General features: G+C 35.3%; 1 protein-coding gene and 1 long non-coding RNA gene across 2 annotated transcripts in view; both read left to right on the top strand.

The window, feature by feature from the left end:
- Positions 1-20,285, top strand: part of LOC112209227 (uncharacterized) — a 108,891-nt gene that overhangs the window by 52,657 nt on the left and 35,949 nt on the right. The window lies entirely within an intron of this gene.
- Positions 9,784-14,005, top strand: LOC129141709 (uncharacterized). Its single transcript, XR_008544819.1, has 2 exons — positions 9,784-11,862; positions 13,239-14,005. It is a non-coding gene; the product is annotated as an uncharacterized LOC129141709 (long non-coding RNA).

The raw sequence follows: 20,285 nt of genomic DNA, 5'->3' as shown, positions 1-20,285 counted from the left end.
TCAGACTTTAGGTTCTTCAGCTTTGGGAGTTGGACTGGCTTCCTTTTTCCTCAGCTTGCAGATGGCCTACTGTGGGACCTTGTGATCATGTGAGTTAATACTACTTAAGAAACCCCCCTTTATATCTATCCTGTTATTCCTGTCCCTCTAGAGAACCCTGATGAATACAATTGGTATTGTAGAAAAGTAATTAATTAATAATTAAGGATCAGGTTTTCTATATAGCTTATTTTATGATTTACAATTTAAGTATCTTAAAGTAAAAGGAAGCTAATCTTTTTACTTTATCCTATTACCTAATCAAGAACATGTGTATTTTAATTTCGAAAAAAATGAACTCATTAGCGTCACCTTTCTTAGGACTGAATTGTGCCTAATAATTAGGAAATAATTATTTGTAATTTACACAGCAAACATATTCCTAGTGGTATCCAGGGCTAAAGATTTTCCATTTTTACATCTTACCTCATAGATGGTCTTATGTGTTTAAAAATAAGTCATCCAAAATAAGAGGCACCCATAATTTTTTTTTAAAAAATTATTAAGAATTAGGGTCGGGGGGTGGTAGCTCATGTCTGTAATCCCAGCACTTTTGGAGGCCAAGGTCAGGAGTTCGAGACCAGTCTGGCCAACATGGTGAAACCCCTTTGCTACTAAAAATACAAAAATTAGCCTGGTGTCTTGGTGTGCACTTGTAATCCCAGCTACCTGACAGGCTGAGGCAGGAGAATCACTTGAACCCCAGAGGCGGAGGTTGTAGTGAGCTGAGATTGTGCCACTGCACTACAGCCTGGATGACAGAGTGAGACTCCATCTCAGAAAAAATAAATAAATAAATAAAAAGGAAATAAAGAATTAGGTCACTGATTATGATAGGGGGCTCCAAAGACCTAGTGCCAGGGTGTCGTACTTATGTACTTATTGTAAAATAAAATTTGCACTGGCACCTGTTCAAAAACCATCAAGTATAACTTTATTCAAGATTCTTAGTACAGGGGTTCAAAACTATTTTTAGACATTAGGTGAGCTAATAAAAAATTTCTGGAGATGTTGGTCAATAGGATTAGGTCACCTGTGTTTGCTAATAGTCACCTATGGAATTTTGACTTCTACCCTACTCTGGAAACTTGGAGACAGAGCCCTATATTTTTTGATGAGTGCATGTCAAAAAGATGGCTTCCAGGTTGTGGGGAAAACATTTCTGTACTGTGAATTTATATTTCAGAAGAACAGAGTAGAAGATAACCGTTGCAAGTTTTCTAAAGTAAATATTTTCACGAAAGGAAGGTTAGGGACCTACAGTCAGGAAGAAGTCTAAAGATTTGTCAAGCTGAGGAAAACTGTAAGGCTTTCTTGCCCATTATCTACAGGGGTTAAACGTGGTATAATGCCTTCACTTTCATAATTACATACACACGCAAATATTCCACATTTTGTGGAATTGTAGGTATGACCACGTTAAATGAAGTACTGCCAGGAAGTTGCACCATTCATGCTTATATTTGGGGCACCAACCAATCACCAAACATGGCAATACTGGATGCCTGTTGTGATGTTTCTTAGAGTTGGGTGCACGGATACATTATCAATCACAAATATTCTGAAATTTGAAAACCACTGGACTAGATCAATAAAAGTTGGCCTCTAAACTTCAGAATCTGACTCCTCGTTTTGCCTCACTAGTACTTGTCCTCTTAGTAGTTAGTCATGGCCAGGGAATTCTCTATTGATGCATTATTACATTGAATTATTCAACCAAAGAGTCCAGCTATCAAGGTTGTGTCCTTTTCTGGGCCACCATAAACAAAACCCTACAATACAAGGCACTCACGTGTTACAATATTGGTTGCTGCTGGAGACAATTATATACTCAGACAAAAAGCTGACAACGTAATTAGCATGAAGAAAAAACACTGCATTGTTGTATACTTTCATTTTACCTAGCGTTATTAATGGTTCCATTAAAAAAACAGAAAAGAAAGGTTATAATATTTGTTCTCATGGTAACTCTCATGAAGTATATAAAGGAAGGCAATGATTAGTCATTTTTATTCATTTAATATTCAGTGTGTTCCCTTGCCAAAGCACAAAGGCCAGAAAAGGAATTAACCTTTGCTCTTGGTTTGATAGAAATGCAACTAAAATAAGAACCACCTAGCATTAATGTTGTTAAATTGAAGGTGCTTAGAAGACAGATGTGGCTTTAAAATAATCCCAGATGGTTACTGGTATATCCCGCTCAAAACAAAAATGCCAGTCTGTTTGGTTCAAAGATCGTTAGTTCCCTTATTTGACAATTTGGGATTTTACATCTCATAATGTGAAAAATGCACTGTGTTACCTAGCAGAGTGTGTGACCCTGGGCTAATTAAAAGACACACAGGAGCAGGGCAGGGTGAAGCGATGCTGCTTCATTACTAGTGGTGGTTGGTCCCTAGAGGCAGAAATACCAAAATATTCCTGGAAGTGGTCCAGTGCATCAGTCAAAGGCATGCACGTCCCAGATAGCAAGGCCACTGAGTGGGATCACAGCACCAGGAGCTGCTGGATCTGAGTGTGACTTTTATTTGTTTGTCAGGTTGGTAAAATAGGAGACCACAGAGGGAACTGAACATGCAGATGAAGCTGAATGTGACCTTCTCAGCTGACAGGCCAGCCTTGGGGCTGGGGATATTTGGTGGGCATTAGCACCAGTATGTTCTGGAGCACCTTTAAGTAAAACGTGACAGATTAATGGAAAAAGGGAAGGAGAGAATACGGAGATTATCCTAATGCTGGGGTTCCCAGTCCTTGGCCCCCTTACCTCTCGAGTTAGTTCTGTATTTCTGTCCCTATGTTATATTCTAACTGGAAGCCAGGCATGTAAGGAGAAGCAAGGCCATGCATTTGACCAGACTGGGGCTAAAAAGAATCAGGCAGAGCCTGAAAACCTGTGATTTCCATCACTAGAATTAATCTCTCCAAGAGATTAATCCAACTTATGTACAAAAATAGGCATTTCAAAATTATTTGTAGAAGCCAACCATGACACTTAGAAACTTATCAATAGGAGGACAGAGGTGAAATATGTAACGTCCATGCCATATGCCATATATATAATATGTAATCATTTTATTATAGAATATATAAGTATAAAAATCCATATAATAGACAACTAAGAAACATAAAAACAAAAGCAGTGAATGGATGTACTAATAAATTTATGGTATATAAATGTATATATTTACATATAGTTATAAGGCAATCTATAAATTCTGTTCCTTTTTTAATATATGTAATATGGTATGTACATATGTATACACATGCACAATGTATTTTGTAATATAAATGTACATATTCTAAATATTATATTTGCACATACACTCACACACAAAGAAATATACCATATCATACACAGAATGTATATTCTGTTGTTTTAGGGTGGAAAGTTCTGTAGATACTTAGCAGGTCCAATTGATCCAGTGCTGAGTTCAGGTCCTGAGTATCTCAGTTAATATTCTATCTCAATGATCTGTCTAATATTCTCAGTGGGGTGTTAAAGTCTCCCACTATTATTGTGTGAAAGTCTAACGCTCACTGAAGGTCTCTAAGAACTTGCTTTATGAATCTGGATGCTCCTATGTTGGGTACATACATATTTAGAATATATGTTCTTTTTGTTGAATTGAACCATTTACCATTATGTAATGCCCTTTTAGTCTTTTTAAATTTTTGTTGGTTTGAAGTCTGTTTTGTCAGAAACTAGGATTGCAGCCCCTGCTTTTTTCTGTTTTCCATTTGCTTTGTAGATTTTTCTCCATCTCTTTATTTTGAGCCTATGTGTGTCACTGCATATGAGATAGGTCTCTTGAAGACAAGGTACTAATGGGTCTTAGTTCTTTATCCAGCTTGCCACTCTGCTTCTTTTAATTGGGGCATTTAGCCCACTTACATTTAAGGGTAGCGTTGACATGTGTGGGTTTGATGCTGTCATCATGATGTTAGCTGGTTATTTTACAGGCTATTTTATGGGGTTGCTTTATAGTGTCACTGGTCTGTGTACTTCAGTGTGTTTTTATAGCGGCTGGTAAGTTTTTTCTTTCCATATTTAGTGCTTCCTTCAGGAGTTCTTGTAAGGCAGTATAGGCGGTAACAATTCCCTCAGCATTTGCTTGTCAAAAGAATCTGATTTAACCTAACATCAATACTAAAAGAACTAGAGGGCCAAGAACAATCAAATCCCAAATCTAGCAGAAAACAGGGAAAAGACACAATCGGAGCAGAACTGAAGGAGATGGAACCACAAAAAACCATTCAAAAGGTCAAAGACCCAGAAGCTGGCTTTTTGAAAAAATTAATAAAATAGGCCAGGCGCGGTGGCTCACGCCTGTAATCTCAGCACTTTGGGAGGCCAAGGCGGGCAGACCACGAGGTTAAGAGATTGAGACCATCCTGACCAACATGGTGAAACCCCATCTCTACTAAAAATACAAAAAAATTAGTTGGGCGTGGTGACATGCAGCTGTAGTCTCAGCTACTCAAGAGGCTGAGGCAGGAGAATCACCTGAACCCAGGAGGCAGAGGTTGCAGTGAGCCGAGATCGCACCACTGCACTCCCGCCTGGCAACAGAGTGAGACTCGGTCTCAAATAAAATAAAATAAAATAAAATAAATATATATAGAGAAGATTCAAATAAACATAATCAGAAACGACAAGGAGGGATATTACCACTAACCCAACAGAGATATAAACAGCCATCAGAGAATATTATAAAGAATTCTATGCACATAAACTAGAAAATCTGGAAACATACACCCTCTCAAGACTCGCCCAGGAAGAAATTGAATCCCTGAACAGACCAATAATGAGTTCTGAAATCGAGCCAGTAATAAATAGCCTATCAACCAATAAAAGCCCAGGACCAGACAGAGTCAGAGCTGAAATCGACCAGATGTACAAAGAAGAGCTGGTACCATTTCTGCTAAAACTATTTTAATGAATTGAAGAGAAGGGACTGGCAAGGACACAACAAAAAAAGAAAACTTCAGGCCAATATCCCAGATGAGCATCAATGCAAAAATTATCAACAAAATACAGGAAACTGAATCCAGCAACATATCAAAAAGCTTATCCACCATGATCAAGTAGGTTTCAGCCCTGCCATGCAAGGTTAGTCCAACAAACACAAATCAGTAATTGTGACTGATCATATAAACAGAACTAAAGAAAAAATCCCACATGATATCTCAATTCACACAGAAAAAGCTTTCCATAGATTTCAACACCCTTTTGTGTAAAAAAAAACCTCTCAATAAACTAGGTATTGAAGGAACATACCTAAAAATAATAAGGCCCATTTATGACAAACCCACAGTCAACATCATATTTAATGGGCAAAAGCTGGAAGCACTTCTCTTGAAAACCAGCAAAAGACAAGGATGCCCTCTATCATCACTTCTATTCAACACAATATTGGAAGTTCTGACCAGGGTAATCAGGCAAGAGAAATAAACAAAGAGCACCCACATAGGTAAAGAGGAAGTACAACTATCCCTGTTTGCAGATTACATTATCCTGTATCTAAAAAAGCCCCTATAGTCTCAGCCCAAAAGCTTCTTAAGCTGATTAACAACTTCAGCAAAATCCTAGGATGCAAAATCAATGTGCAAAATCACAAGCATTCCTATACACCCACAACAGTCAAGCTGAGACTCAAATCAGGAATGAACTCCCATTCACAATTTCCACCAAAACCATAAAATACCTAGGATTAGAGCTTACAAGGGAGATGAAAGATCTCTACAAGGAGAACGACAAAGCACTGCTGAAAGAAACCAAAGATGGCACAAACAAATGTTCATGGATAGGAAGAATAAATATTGCTGAAGTGGTCATACTGTCCAAAACAATTTATAGATTCAATGCTATTCCTATTAAACTACTGTGATGGTTAATACTGAGTGTTAACTTGATTGGACTGAAGGATGCAAAGTATTGTTCCTGGGTATGTCTGTGAGGGTGTTGGCAAAGGAAATTAACATTTGAGTCAGTAGACTGGGAATGGCAGACCCACCCTCAATCTGTGTGGGCACAATCTAATCAGCTGCCAGAGTCGCCAAAATTAAAGCAGGCAGAAGAACGTGGAAAGGCTAGACTGGTTTAGTCTTCTGGCCTACATCTTTCTCCCTTGCTGGATGCTTCCTGCCCTCAAGCATCAGACTCCAAGTTCTTCAGCTTTGGGACTTAGATTGGCTTCCTTGCTCCTCAGCTTGCAGATGGCCTATTGTGGGACCTCACCTTGTGATCCTGTGAGTCAATACTCCTTAATAAACTCCCCTTTATATATTCATCTATCCTATTACTTCTGTCCCTCTAGAGAACCCTGACTAATATAACTACCTTTGAGATTCTTCACAGAACTAGAAAAAAAAAATTTTTTTAATACATATGGAACCAAAAGAGAGCCTGAATAGCCAAGGCATCCTAAGCAAAAAGAACAGGGCTGGAGACATCACACTATCTGACTTCAAACTATGCTACAGGGCTATAGGAACCAAAACATCATGGTACTGGTACAAAAACAGATACATAGACAAATGAAACAGAATAGAGAATCCAGATATTACACTGCACACCTGCAGCTATCTGACCTTCAACAAACCTGACAAATACAAGGAATAGAGAAAGGATTTCCTATTCAATAAATGGTGCTGGGATAACTGGATAGCCATATGCAGAAGATTAAAACTGGACTCCTTTTTATACCATATACAAAAATTAACTCAAGATGGATTAAAGACTTACTTAAATTCAAAACCCAAAACTATAAAAACCCTGGAAGACAACTTAGGCGGTACCATTCAGGACATAGGCACGGGCAAAAATTTCATAATGAAGATGCCAAAAGCAATTGCAACAAAAGCAAAAATTGACAAATAGTATCTAATTAATAGAAAGAGATTCTGCATAGCAAAAAAAAAAGGAAAGAAAAAAGGAAAAATTGCCCACAGAGTAAACAACCTACACAATGTGATAAAATTTTTGCACACTATGCATCTGGCAAAGGTCTAATATACAACATATACAATAAACTTAAACATTTAAAAAACAAAACCAATGCAACCTATTAAAAAGTTGGCAAAAAACATGAACAGGCCCTTTTCAAAAGAAGACATGCAAGCAGCAAACAATTTTATGAAGAAAAGTTCAACATCGCTGATCTTAGAGAAATGCAAGTCAAAGCCACAATAAGATATTGTCCCATGCCAGTAAGAATGGCTATTATTAAAAAGTAAGAAAATAACAGATGCTGGCAAGGTTGTGGAGAAAAAGGAATGCTTACACACTGTTGGTGGTTGTATAAATTTGTTCAACTATTGTGGAAGACAATGTGGTGATTCCTCAAAGACCTAAAGACAGAAATACCCTTCAACCCAGCAATCCCATTATTTGAGTGTATACCCAAAGGAATATAAATCATTCTATTATAAAGACACATGCATGGGTATATTTATTGAAGCACCTTTCACAATAACAAAGACATGGAATCAACCTAAATACGCATCAATGATAGATTGGATTAAAAAATTGTGGTACATATATACCATGGGATACTATGTAGTCATAAAACAGGATGAGATCTTGTCCTTCACAGGGACTTGGTTGGAGCTGTAAGCCATTATCCTTAGCCAACTAACGCAGGGAGAAAAAAAAAATACCACATGTCCTCACTTAAAAGTGGGGCTAGAAGATGATGACACATGGACACATAGAGGGGAACAACACACACTGGGGCCTATCAGGAGGGTGAAAGGTGGGCGGAGGAAAAGGATCAGGAAAAATAACTAATGAGTACTAGGCTTAATACCTGGGTGATAAAATGATCTGTTTTACCAAACTCCCATGATCCAAGTTTACCTGTGCAACAAACCTGCACATGTACCCCTGGACTTAAAATAAAATTTACAAAGAAGAAAAAGAAAAATTGGTTTAAGTATATATTTCCTAAATTAAAGATAAACGTTGAATTTCACTTAAAATGTAAACAAACATTTTATTCTCTCAATGCTGACCAAAGCCTTTGTTTTGTGTATGGGGGATTATTCTCAATCGAGTTTCCTGTTGTCTTTCTTGTATACCCGGAAGACTTTTTTAGCAGCTAATTTTATTTTCCTACAGTGGGGAGAGAATGTAAGTACATTTTTGTAATAGTTTGGTCTCATCATCCTTTGAGTTTTATAATCTTTTTTCCTCAATTACATCTTATACTTGTCTCACACTACCTTGACAGTGATTATTCTGATTCACCTTTATTATTTCCAAAGCATGCAATTTTCTTAATAGAACTCTTTTTTCTAATGATTTTTAAGTGCTTATTTAATTTAATTAATGCATATAATTGAAAAGAGCAGTAAAACTGGCTTGAACAGTTTTATAAGAGCTGGCTGAGTCTTAATAAGCGTTACACTTAATGCAGAGAGAAGTGTGTGGCTCACTAGAGAATAGCTACAAGCTTAGTGAATTAAGAGAGCTTTGGACCCTAGACAGGAGGTGTTACAGAGGAATGGCTCTCAAATATGATTGATTTTTCCCCTCAGGGACATTTGGCAATGTCAGGAGACATTGGCACGACTGTTCAGGGGAAAGGTTGTTATTGGTATCTGGTGAGTAGGAGCCAGGGATGCTGGTAAACATCATGCAGGGTACAGGGCTGCCCTCAAAACAAGGAATTGTCTGTTAATAGTTTCACTGTGAAGGTACCTTGCTTATAGAGGAAATTGAGAGCTTCTAAGCCTCTGAGCCCTTTAAGAGGAATACATATTGGAAATGTTATTGTTTCAACTACTAGGGTTTGTTCGCATCCAGAGGCAAGTTGAAAAGTCGTATTTTCTTCAACCTTTCATATTCCATAGCAAAATAAATATTAGGTTGTACATAGAAAGTACGTGATAAATTCTTGTTCAATGATACAGATACAGGATGCAAAAATGATTTGTTACAAGCCAAAGGGGAGGTAAAGAAAAATGTTATAATGAAAATAAAGATGGAGCATGTGAAAGACTTAAGAAGGTGGAAAAGTGGCAAAAGTCAAGGATATCTTTTCAAAAAATTTCTGATATGCTCTCTTTTGTGAGCAAAAGGCTTTTCTATTACAAACTGTTTCAAGCAACCTAAAATATCATGTTCTGTGATTTTAGAAGTTTACAAGTATGGGGCCATATGCACAATATACGTACTTGAGATTAACCTGAATTACTGCTAAATTTAACCTTGCTTACACATAAATGCAAGCTATACAAGCCAGTTGGATTGTTTTAAAAAGACATGAATAATATTGAATTTTTTTTTTACCAATAGGACTGAAAAAAGGACATTTATTTAAAAGATATTTTATATAATATTACATCTCTCTACTTGGAAGATACTTTTACTTCTAGATTTAAAACTAATTTTCTAAAAATTATACTCATTTGAATTTTCAAAAATCATTATGTTTAGTTTAGGCTATAATATTTATAAAGTGCACAAAATGTTACCCTATCAATAGTTTTACCCCATTTGTTAAAATTTGTACCTAATTTGGAAATTCGACATGCCAGGAGAAATTTATAAGCAGTAATCCATTCACTGTTTGCAAAGCAATTGGTATAACAACTAAGAGACATGCCATATTGGTAGAGGGATTAAATAGTCATAGCAGAAGTGCAGTTCATATTTGCTTTAGTAATACTGGCAGAGAGATAACATCTATTTGAGACTTACAAATGGGGTTTCATTTCCTTCAGCTACATCATACTGTATTTTGAAGGAGAGTGATTTCAGCAGGCTTTTGTCTTATGCAAGCAATACTAGCAAACCCAGCAGGATGATGAGTGCTAGATAGTTGCAAAATTGATATTAGGAGAAATTTAAGTAATTAAACTTTAACACCTTAATATTGACTTTTGTCTGGCCTTTTACATGTAATACATTTATTATGCACAAGCAGATGCTGACATTCATGTTAGGAAGGTAAAAATCTTTGGAAAACTAAACTTGAGCACTCCCTGATCACTATTTAATAGTAGCATCCTTTTTTGTTTGATCATTATCTACAAATGACTTTAAAGAATATTATTTGTCTTAATTTGCTTTAAAAACTCTGAAGTTTTTATCCCTATGCTGGTTTTGATATTATGCCACTTCAGCCCTATCTTCAGCCTGACTTCCCTCTCTTCCATAAGAACTAAGTACTGAGTCAAGGGAAATTGATCATTTGCCTCTGTTTTAGGATAGATTTATAGGCAGGTCATAGGTCTAGGAAACTACCATAGCATCACAGTCTGGCATCAGTGTGTCTGAATTACAGACACAAGGTCCCCTGAGAAAATAGCCAGGTTCTGGAACCCTTAAATGTCATTCCAGTTGTAACATTTATATAGTTGCAAAATGTCACATTTATTTTAAATTTCTTTTATCTAATACCTACTGAAACAGAATAGTATTTTTTTAAAGATGAAATTGAGATTTTTTAAGTTGAAGGTAGTAAGCCAGATACTGAACTGAGAACTAAAGTTTTAAGAATACAAGAAAAATAAATCCCAGCATAGGTAACAGAATGATTTGAAAAGTGCAAAAATAAATGTAAAAAACCATTGTGCAGAGGCAATGGAAGTAAAAGTAACCATTAGAATCACAAAAATGAAAAGGACTTTAAGTCATCATTACCAAACCTACTCAGAAGGAAGCCTTTTTAAAGTAACATAGCACAAAGAATGTTATAAATTGAGAATGTTATAAAATGTCCATGCAGAGTGCCATGGACAAAAACAGTATAAGCAAAATAGCAGATTCTGATACAATGCTACTTTTTCTAGAAGCTTCCAAGGAGTACATGCTGAAAGATTGCTCTATGTAAAAATAAAAATATTCTGAGGTATTTTGAATCTTTGTCCTAAGCATAATAAAAGAGTCCACTGCTGAACTGTGGGAGGGTATAGGATGTTTTCACCCATTTTTGGAAAAGACCTAAGGTGGTCTAAAAAGTAAGCTGAAAGCTTTTTTCCTTTCTAAGTCCAAACCAGATTCTTATATCTTATAACTCTAAAAATGAGGAAATGTCTGACATAGTAAGAAGATTTATGTGATGTAACTAAAAAGACCAAGAAATAATAAAAGTCCAAGAAAACTTGCAACTGAGTAAGCCTAGTTCATGCAACAAAGAAAAATTCCACAGTATGTATTATCTTTTCTTTTTGGGGTAATGAGGACATGAAAATTGGTCTTAAGTTGAGATAAATTATAGCAAATATGAATCGATGAATAAAATATAATATAGTTAGAATGTGAGGAGTGTGGAGATGAGGTGTAAAATAGAGATGAAAACAAAAAGACCATAACTGAGAGGATTGCATGTTAAAGATTCCAGTCTTCAAAACACTAAGGAAAATAAGAAACAAGTAACGAAGCAGGTGAGTGAAATGATTATAAATAGAATAAGGTGATAGTGGTAGACACTGGGAATAGTGAAGAAATTCAAGAGATATTTAGGTCATAGATTAAGGTGATATTGTGGTTGATTTGATATTGGTGAAAGAAAGAAGAGAGTTTTCTGATTTTTAAGTTTCATGATTTTTTTTAGAAATTTAATATTTTCTGGCTTTAATTTTTTTTAATTTTTCTGCTCAGGTTTTCTAATTTGGGTAACTTGATGAGTGGTGCTGCCAATACTGGAATTAAGAAATATAAATTTAATGCTTGGATTGATGGTATAATAAATTAATTTTTATTCATTTTGAATTTTTGTGTTCTTCTGAAGCATGAATGAGAAGAAATTTCTTAGGCTTTGTAATCAGAAAAGGCATCTGGATTAAAATGTGAATTTGAAGATTGTCAGCACATAGGTAACAATTACTTCACAATGATCAGTAAACTTCTTTTTAAAATATTTGTGCTGAAAACCCAATTAAAAATGCAAACTTCTGAAAAGAGGAAAGAATTTAGAGCTAAATATATCAAAAAGATGAGAGACACATAATTGTGGTAGGAAACAAACACCAAAAAGCATTTATTAATTCTCTAGACTTATTTTGTCCTATTTCTTTTTCTTTTTATTTTTTGAGTATATAGTTGTAAGAAAACTACCTAAGAAATTTGAAGTTTGAAGTTAATTACTAAACTAAAAAATTTGAAGTTTGAAATTAATTACTAAACATTAGTATTTCCTCTCTTAACACTGAGTCTTTCCTTCACTGTTCATTTACAATATCCCATTATTCATATATTGATAATTATATACATATCCCATTATTCATATATTGATAATTATATACATTTTACATTACTCATATAAACATGAGTGGTCTAAATAGTAATATGAGTAATTTATATATATTATATATACATTACATATGCATATATATTTATATGTGTATATTTATTTATTTATATTATATATAAATATATAAATATGTGTAATATAAATATAAGAGTAATATCAAAATGTTTATATATTAAAAGAGTAACATAATTTAATATATAGGTTGTCCCACTTTTTACTTTCTCTCATTCTAATAAAGAATCTTTGCTTTCTCACTCTTGCCTAGTTCAGAAGAGTAGAGGTTAACAGAGCAGCTCCTAGACATTTGTAATGCCACATCAGAAAATGGATAGGCCCTTGCTATGGTCTGAATGCTGATGTCTCCCCAACGTCTATAAGTTGGAACCTAATACCCAATGTGATAATATTGATAGGTGGGGCCTTTGGGGATTTGACTGAGTCACGAAGGATCCACCCACTTTAATGGGATTAGTGCCCTTTTCGTGCTATCGCCAAGTGAGGGTGCAATAATAGGCATCACATCATCTTTGAAACCTTCATTACTCACTGAGTTAATCTACTGGTGCTTTGATCTTGAACTTCTCAGCCTCCAAAACTGTGAGAAATACATTTCTATTATTGTATTAATTACCCAGTCCAAGGTATTTTATTATAGAAGCCTGAAAGGCCAAGACATCCACCAATAGGGGGAATTGATTAGAAAGAAAACTGCATTGGTCCACATCACAGAGAGACTGGTGTTAGGGAGGGAGAAAGGGAAGCTAGGAAAGAGAGAAAGGCAATTTTATGTGTGCTTTTGGTCAGTGTTGTTTGTTGTTAGACATGAAAGGACTGTAAAGACAGAAAAAATTATAGCAGTGAGTTATGAATCGTATGTATTTTCAAAAATACACTAATTCTATTAATTAGTTATTTTCTTAAATTTGGCTTTTGGTTTAGATATAACTCAGTGAAGAGACTGACCATGCTTGTTCACGTTTCATAAAAAGAACATAAAAAATAGATTTCTCTTCATGGCAAACAGAAGATCTCACTTCTCAATCTACTGCCATCATGGGACCATGGTAAAGACACTATCTATGGTGTACTAATTGTTGGATAAGTTCAACAGGAACAATGAATACTTCTCACTTACCGTTTAAAATTACATCGTTAGCCAGACTATGTTACTGCTGATGCAAGCCATTTTAAAACTATTTAACATATAACAATGTGTAACATTAAATGAAATGTGTATATGACACCACAATTATAATTACAAGTGTGCTGTTTTCTTTTGCTACTGTAATTACACAATAAGACATCTGATACCCAGTTTTATCTGCATAGTTATAGGAAAGCAGTGTTGACATCTATCAGCTTGAGGAAACCACACAATGAATTATCATAATATAAATTATTTGTGTTAGGCTCCATTATGTGTACTTGAAGCTGGTGTATAGATTGATATTAGGTTTATTTTTATTCATAACCTCTGACACGACTATCATAACAATTTTGAAAAGATACATCAAATGTCAATAATCTCGTTTTGTAGATTTGAATGTTTTATTGTATACATTAATATATATGCATTTCCAATATGTACATATAATGTAGTATATCGATAAATGTATGCATGTAATACTAAATATGAACACATATATATATATATGCAAATACAAATAGAAAGAGCAATGTTTGTTTATTAAATCCATTGTATCCAACTCAATGTTTTCTGAAGTGTCAAGATTTCACATTATAGCCAATGTATTTTAAACTACTAACTGCTATTATAGGTCAAAATCTTGCTAAATGAAATATTTTATTTGACTCAAATAAGTTAGTATATATATTATTGATGGCCCATTTGGAGATACTTCTCATCACACATATATATTTTTTCTTTCTTTGTTATTTCTTTCTGTGATATTCTATGTTATAAGATAACCCCACATTGTTTGCTTGTATGTTTTCCAAAACATAATGGTAACAAAATTCACATTTAAAAATATGTATGATTAAAATCGATATAAGGTTCTATATCACAGTTCCCTAGACTACATTTCTATGACACAATGTCATCTTCCGATTGATTGACTAGTCTATTGCTTAATACAGAGATGACTGAAAATATTTTTGTCAAGAGACATCCTGCACTTTATTGAAACTCAGAAAAATATATTTTCAGCTATGTATTGGTGTCTTTCAGCTCTCATTTCCACTGTCACATTTGTTACCACTTTCTATGAAGGCCATGAGAGAAATGTGAGTAAAATGTAGAAAGTTTGAAATTTATCCAAAGCATGTTAAAATATATAGAACGTGTTGATGTTTAATTACCCATGTCACAAGACAAACAGTACAACAAAAGTATCAGCAATAATAGCAATAATTGAAATACAGATCTTAAAAAGGTTATATGAGTTTAGCCAGTTGTGTGGATCTTCTTATACTTAAATACATTAAAATAAAGGAGATTAAGACAGTTATGACTGATAAATGTTAGGTAATTAAAATTTTTACCTAACATTTTTAGGTTAGGTAGGTTAGGTTAGGTAGGTAGGTTAGGTACGTAGGTTATGTTTGTCAGGTAATCTTAATAACCTAACAAAATTACCTATATTTTTAATGTACAGTTATCCAACACAATTTTCCTTTGTTTACAGACCTAAATATCTCAACTTAAGGCAAGAAAATAAAGTACAAGTAAACCAAGCTTGAATTTCTCATGTTACAGAAGATGCATTCAGGATAATATTTTATATTATTGAGAAAAAGCAAAAGGTAATTACATAGGAAACCATCTTATTTAGGGGAGTGAGAATAAAATTTATATGATTACAATCAACACAGTGTCTAAAATTGTCTCTTCTAGCCTCAAAAAGCTGGATTAATGTGGGGTCCAATTGGAGTAAAATAATGGGTAGTACAGTAATACACGGAGACAATTTGTCTGTCTTTTCTAAATAAAAAATATGAAAAATGTGTGAGGCTTCTCTATAGCTGAAGAGAAATGCTTTTCACATTCCTCGAAGCATTGGAAGTCTAGTTTTTTCAAAAAACATTGAGCTGTGTTTCCTGCAACCAAAATGACCTTGTCCTAACAACCCCTCAAAGTGTGTTTTCTGATAATTATTTCAAATACAGTGGACCTTTGAACAACAAAAGTTTGAACTGCACAAATTCATTTCTACATGGATTTTTTCAAAAAAAGTTACACCAAATATGCCTACGTCTTCTGCCTCGCCTTCTATCTCTACCACATTTTCTGCCTCGCCTTGTATCTCTACCACATTTTCTGCCTCTGCCTCCCCTGACAGCAAGACCAGTCCCTCCCCCACCCTTCAGCCTATTCAAAGTGAAGACATTCAGAAAAAAGACCCTTATGATGGTCCACTTCTACTTAAATAATAGATACATTTTCTTCCCTCTAACTTACTTGGTCATACAAATACCTTATATAATACATACAGGATACAAAATATTTGTTAACTGATTGTTTACTTTTGTCCAGAGTCAACTATTAGTGGTTAAGTTTTGGAGGGAGTTGAAGTTACAACCAAATTTTCCACTATGAGGGAGTAGGGGGGATGGCATCCTAACCCTTGTATTTTTCAAGAGTCAAGTGTCATATCATTACTGATACCATCAACTGTTCTAATTAAATAAAATAATGTATCATATCGCTTTAGAAATGGTGATATCTCGGTACGTTAACTTCAAATTAGTAAATTATCTTGTAAGTTTGCTAGATGATATTCATGTCTTGTTAGGCAATACAAAGAACATTTGGGATCTGAATAAGCACAAGGCACAGTCATGGACCTGCAGGAGTTTATCCCCCAATGGAAGATTAGACTTTGGTTGAGAAATCCTCCAAACGTAAACCTCAGGGAACAAATCCCTTGCCTTGAACAAAATCACATTCCCAAGATAAGAGTCTGATCCATTTTCAAATCAATTTTGCTTGATTTAACAAATTTTCTTATATAAATCAATGAATTCACATTTTAAGAAATGTTTGAAAATAAGAATATGAAAGCAGCAATTTAGGCTCATAACTTGCCTTTATATCATATTTTTTAAACAAGAGAAACAAGTTTCTATGTGACACAAAGAGCATTTCATGATCTGAATAATTACATAAGTTTTCTTTAAGTTATTCCCCGGCTGGGGGTGTTGGGGGGGTGGCGGGGATACAGCAATACACAATCTACAAATGTATTCTGTGAGAAATTAGTGTAAGGAGAGAATGTTCTATTTTATGTTTGGTTTTTGTTTTTATTTAGTGTTATTGCTTTGGCATTATATCACTGTGTAATAATTATATGTGACTCCAGACACAAGGAATGCTTCCCATTTTCCTTCTCTTCTTGGAAGAAAAGAATATCTTTGTTTACATGATAATCTCATTGATAAGAGAATGATACTGAGTATTCAACTGTTTCTTATTTGTCCAATGCTTTCCAGCAAAATAAACACTTTGCATGTACTCTTTAATGCAATAAATATTTACTCTATACATAGCTACTCTCATAATTCACTTTAGGAAAGTGTGTATGTATATATGGACGTCGACATTGTCTTTCTGCTGTTATGCACACTTCCTCACAGCTGCATTCATGAACACCCACTATCTACAGTTCTTACTCTGGTTTGGACTCAAAATATAATAATTTAAATATAATTTACCATTAGCCTAACAAATGAGTCTATGTGGTGAACTTGATTAAAGTGTTCCACTCAAAGAGTTTCCCAAATTGTTTTTAAGAAGCAGACATTATACAGTTTCCAACTGAGAAAATGAAAGTTTTTGTGGTTTTGTTTTTTAATGTGGAACCTCTTTTCATTTTCTGTCCTCTACAAAGAATATTCAATATCTAGGTTTTATTTCAATTGTGTCTTGAAAATTCTGTCCTGGTAAATTAACACTACTTTCTTAAATTCAATTATAGTTTATGCTATTTTTAGTCTATGTAATCCTAGCTTAGGCAATTAAAATTCTACCCAGTCTTGTTATGTGGCTCTTTTATGGAAAACATCTTTGAATCCGATGTCTTCCAGAACTCTGATCCAGTGTATCCCTTTCCAACAGACTTCAAATGATGCTGAGGTAGTATTCCAGGTCTTGGTGCTTATAAATTAGCTAAATATAATCCCTGATGTTTCCCTATTTCTGTTTTGAAATGATAGTGTTGGAACAAAATATCTTTCCTTGATAACGGTAGAAGATTTTATTTACTGTTATCAAGTGGATATGGAATGGTTTACCATTATTGCCGTTATCCAGTTGGTCAGAATTACTTCAAGACATTAGTTCTTAACTTTTGCAGCTTGTGCTGTTTAACTCATGTTTATAGGATCCTAATACACATGGAAGGCATAATATATTTTTCTCAGGCCGGGCGTGGTGTCTCACGCCTGTAATCCCAGCACTCTGGGAGGCCGAGGCAGGCGGATCATCTGAGAAGTAGCCTCTCCCGGACTGGGTTTAGCTGTCTCACCACCCATAGTAGTATCCTTTTGTTGTAGGAGTTTCTCCTTAGTTCAGCTAAAAGTGGGGTCCTTCTCAAATGACCATGAAAAATTAGGCCTGCAGACATTTTGAAGGGTGGAAAAAAATTTGAACGTTTAGCTGAAAAGGAAAAAAAAAAAAAAAAGGAAAACAGGGACTCAGCAAAGTGAGAGTCCTGCAAGCCGGTTTCCTGCCTTACAGATTGAATCCCGGGTACCACCCTGGAAAAGGAGAGGCCAGGCTCCTGCCCCCTGCACATGACGCAAACTTTCCAAGGCTCTACTGCAGTGTCCACTCTTCCAGTGTGCAAGCTGGATGCAGTGGCACGATCTCGGCTCACTGCAACCTACGCCTCCCGGGTTCAAGTGATTCTTCTGCCTCAGCCTCCTGAGGCTGAGGGATTACAGGCGCCCGCCACCACCCCCAGCTAATTTTTGTATTTTTAGTAGAGATGGAGTGTCACCATGTTGGCCATGCTGGTCTCGAACTCCTGACCTCAAGTGATCCGCCTGTCTTGGCCTCCCAAAGTGCTGGGATTACAGGCGTGAGCCACAGAGCCCAGCCCAGATTGGGCATTTTCAATTAGCTCAAGATGGGTCATCTTTTGTTACATATTTCGGACAGCCAACTAAACTGTCAGAGCCCTTACTAACTCCTATAGCTTCAACAGTAAATGCAGATTCTCTGCTCAGTGAGGACATATCAATACATTCAAAATGATTCAACTTTGTGTTCTTTCCACCATTATCCTAATCATTTATATCCATTCCGACACTTTTTCTCCAGAATTTGCTTGTAGAACTTTAAAAACTCACATAGATTTTTTTGGAGTTAGCATACTCTTGATGGGTCATGCTTTGTAACTCGCGTTTAGGTACTTGCTGATACTTCAGTCTACTTATACTTCTCGAAGCAAGGAGGAATGATAGGTGCTGGTTCTAAGAAGAATCAGAATTGTCTTACAAGGTAACTGCCTTAGGGGAGGCCATTCCCTTTCCCTCCGGAAATGTGGGATTTATACCCTCAGATTGGAGGTGGAAAAAAGTGAGATAGCCAAGTATAAAGGGGTCACCGAAGAACCTCCATCACTCCAGCCTGGGCGACAGAGCAAGACTCTGTCTCAAAAAAAAAAAAGAAAAGAAAAGAAAAGAATGTCCTATCTCCATTGATTTAATATGGAGGAGAGGACTCAAAAGCTTAGAAAAAGAATAATGTTAAAATTGAGTTTGTTATTTAAGACATATTCATCCACACTGGGAGGGCCCAGAAGACATAATTTCATGAATACTTTGATAAATAAATTGGTGAGGGGACCCCAACATCCTTAATGAGTTCAGTGATCACTCTTCTATGTAGGCCAGACCCTGCAATAAAAACTGGAAACACTTAATTAGAAAACCTAACTTCAATAATTAGACATTGGAAGGCCAGGGGCCAAGTGGCAGCCCCCAACCTCCAAAGTTAATGTGAGTGTGGTTACTGTGATGGACAACGAAGTCAAAAAAGCTATCAAAATTGTCTCACCCATAGACCTGGCATTGGCCAGTTAGGCATTCCGGGAAATGAGAAAAATAGGAAGACTCCTAAATTTGTACTTTATCTGTACGAGCAGAAAACTTTTAGGCCAAGCAAACAGAAGTCTAACACAAATGATAAAACAGAGAGTCGCAGACTTTCAGTGTTCAGATTTGAACCAGTTTACAGAGCCAGAACCCCTTGAATGAAGCAAAGGGGAGGCTGGGTTTCCTCATTGAAGAACCCTGGAAAACGACCAAAAATAATAACTTATACAGTTAATCTTTCTTCCATCCTTCCCCAACACACACACGCACACACACACACACACACACACACACACGCGCGCGCACGCAATTTTTTTCTTTTTCTTTTTTCTTTTTTTCTCTTTCTTTTTCTTTTTCTTTTTTCCTCTGGAGAACCCTGACAAATACAACCATCAAACTATCAAATCCGAAGGCTGCAACTTCTGACTCTACTTTCATCTCCTGTTCAATATTTGCACTCTGCTTCTCATATATAACTTATTTAAAATATTCCACGTACTATTCTGCCTCTCATTCATAGCCTTAGGATAGTTATTTGTTCAAAAGTTACATGTTCCTATTTCATAATCTTTGGTGTACTGTTTACAGAAGTGTTTTGCATAAGATGCAGTTAAAAAGTGGTTTTTTTTCTCTGTAAGAAATGAATAAAAATGTAAAACACCTCCTGAAATAAATATTTACTATCTTAGCATAGTTTATCAATTACTACATCAAATATATGATATTGTTTTAAAGTTCAAAGATGTAGCAATTTTCTGAATAGATGCTCTCAAAATGAATTATTATTTGTTTCTCTGTGTTTTATTATTATTATGGTTGTAAAGTTATAAAACAAATTCAATTCTAAAGCAGAGAGTCAAGAAATAAAACAATGTTAAATGAATTATATTAGAGCACAATGCAAATATGAAATATTTAAAAGCTTAA

This window comes from Pan troglodytes, chromosome 4 (genome assembly GCF_028858775.2).
Source record: "Pan troglodytes isolate AG18354 chromosome 4, NHGRI_mPanTro3-v2.0_pri, whole genome shotgun sequence".
In the NCBI taxonomy this organism is placed as follows: domain Eukaryota; kingdom Metazoa; phylum Chordata; class Mammalia; order Primates; family Hominidae; genus Pan; species Pan troglodytes.
Note: the sequence above shows the minus strand (reverse complement) of the source record. Positions and strands in the feature narration are given on the sequence as shown.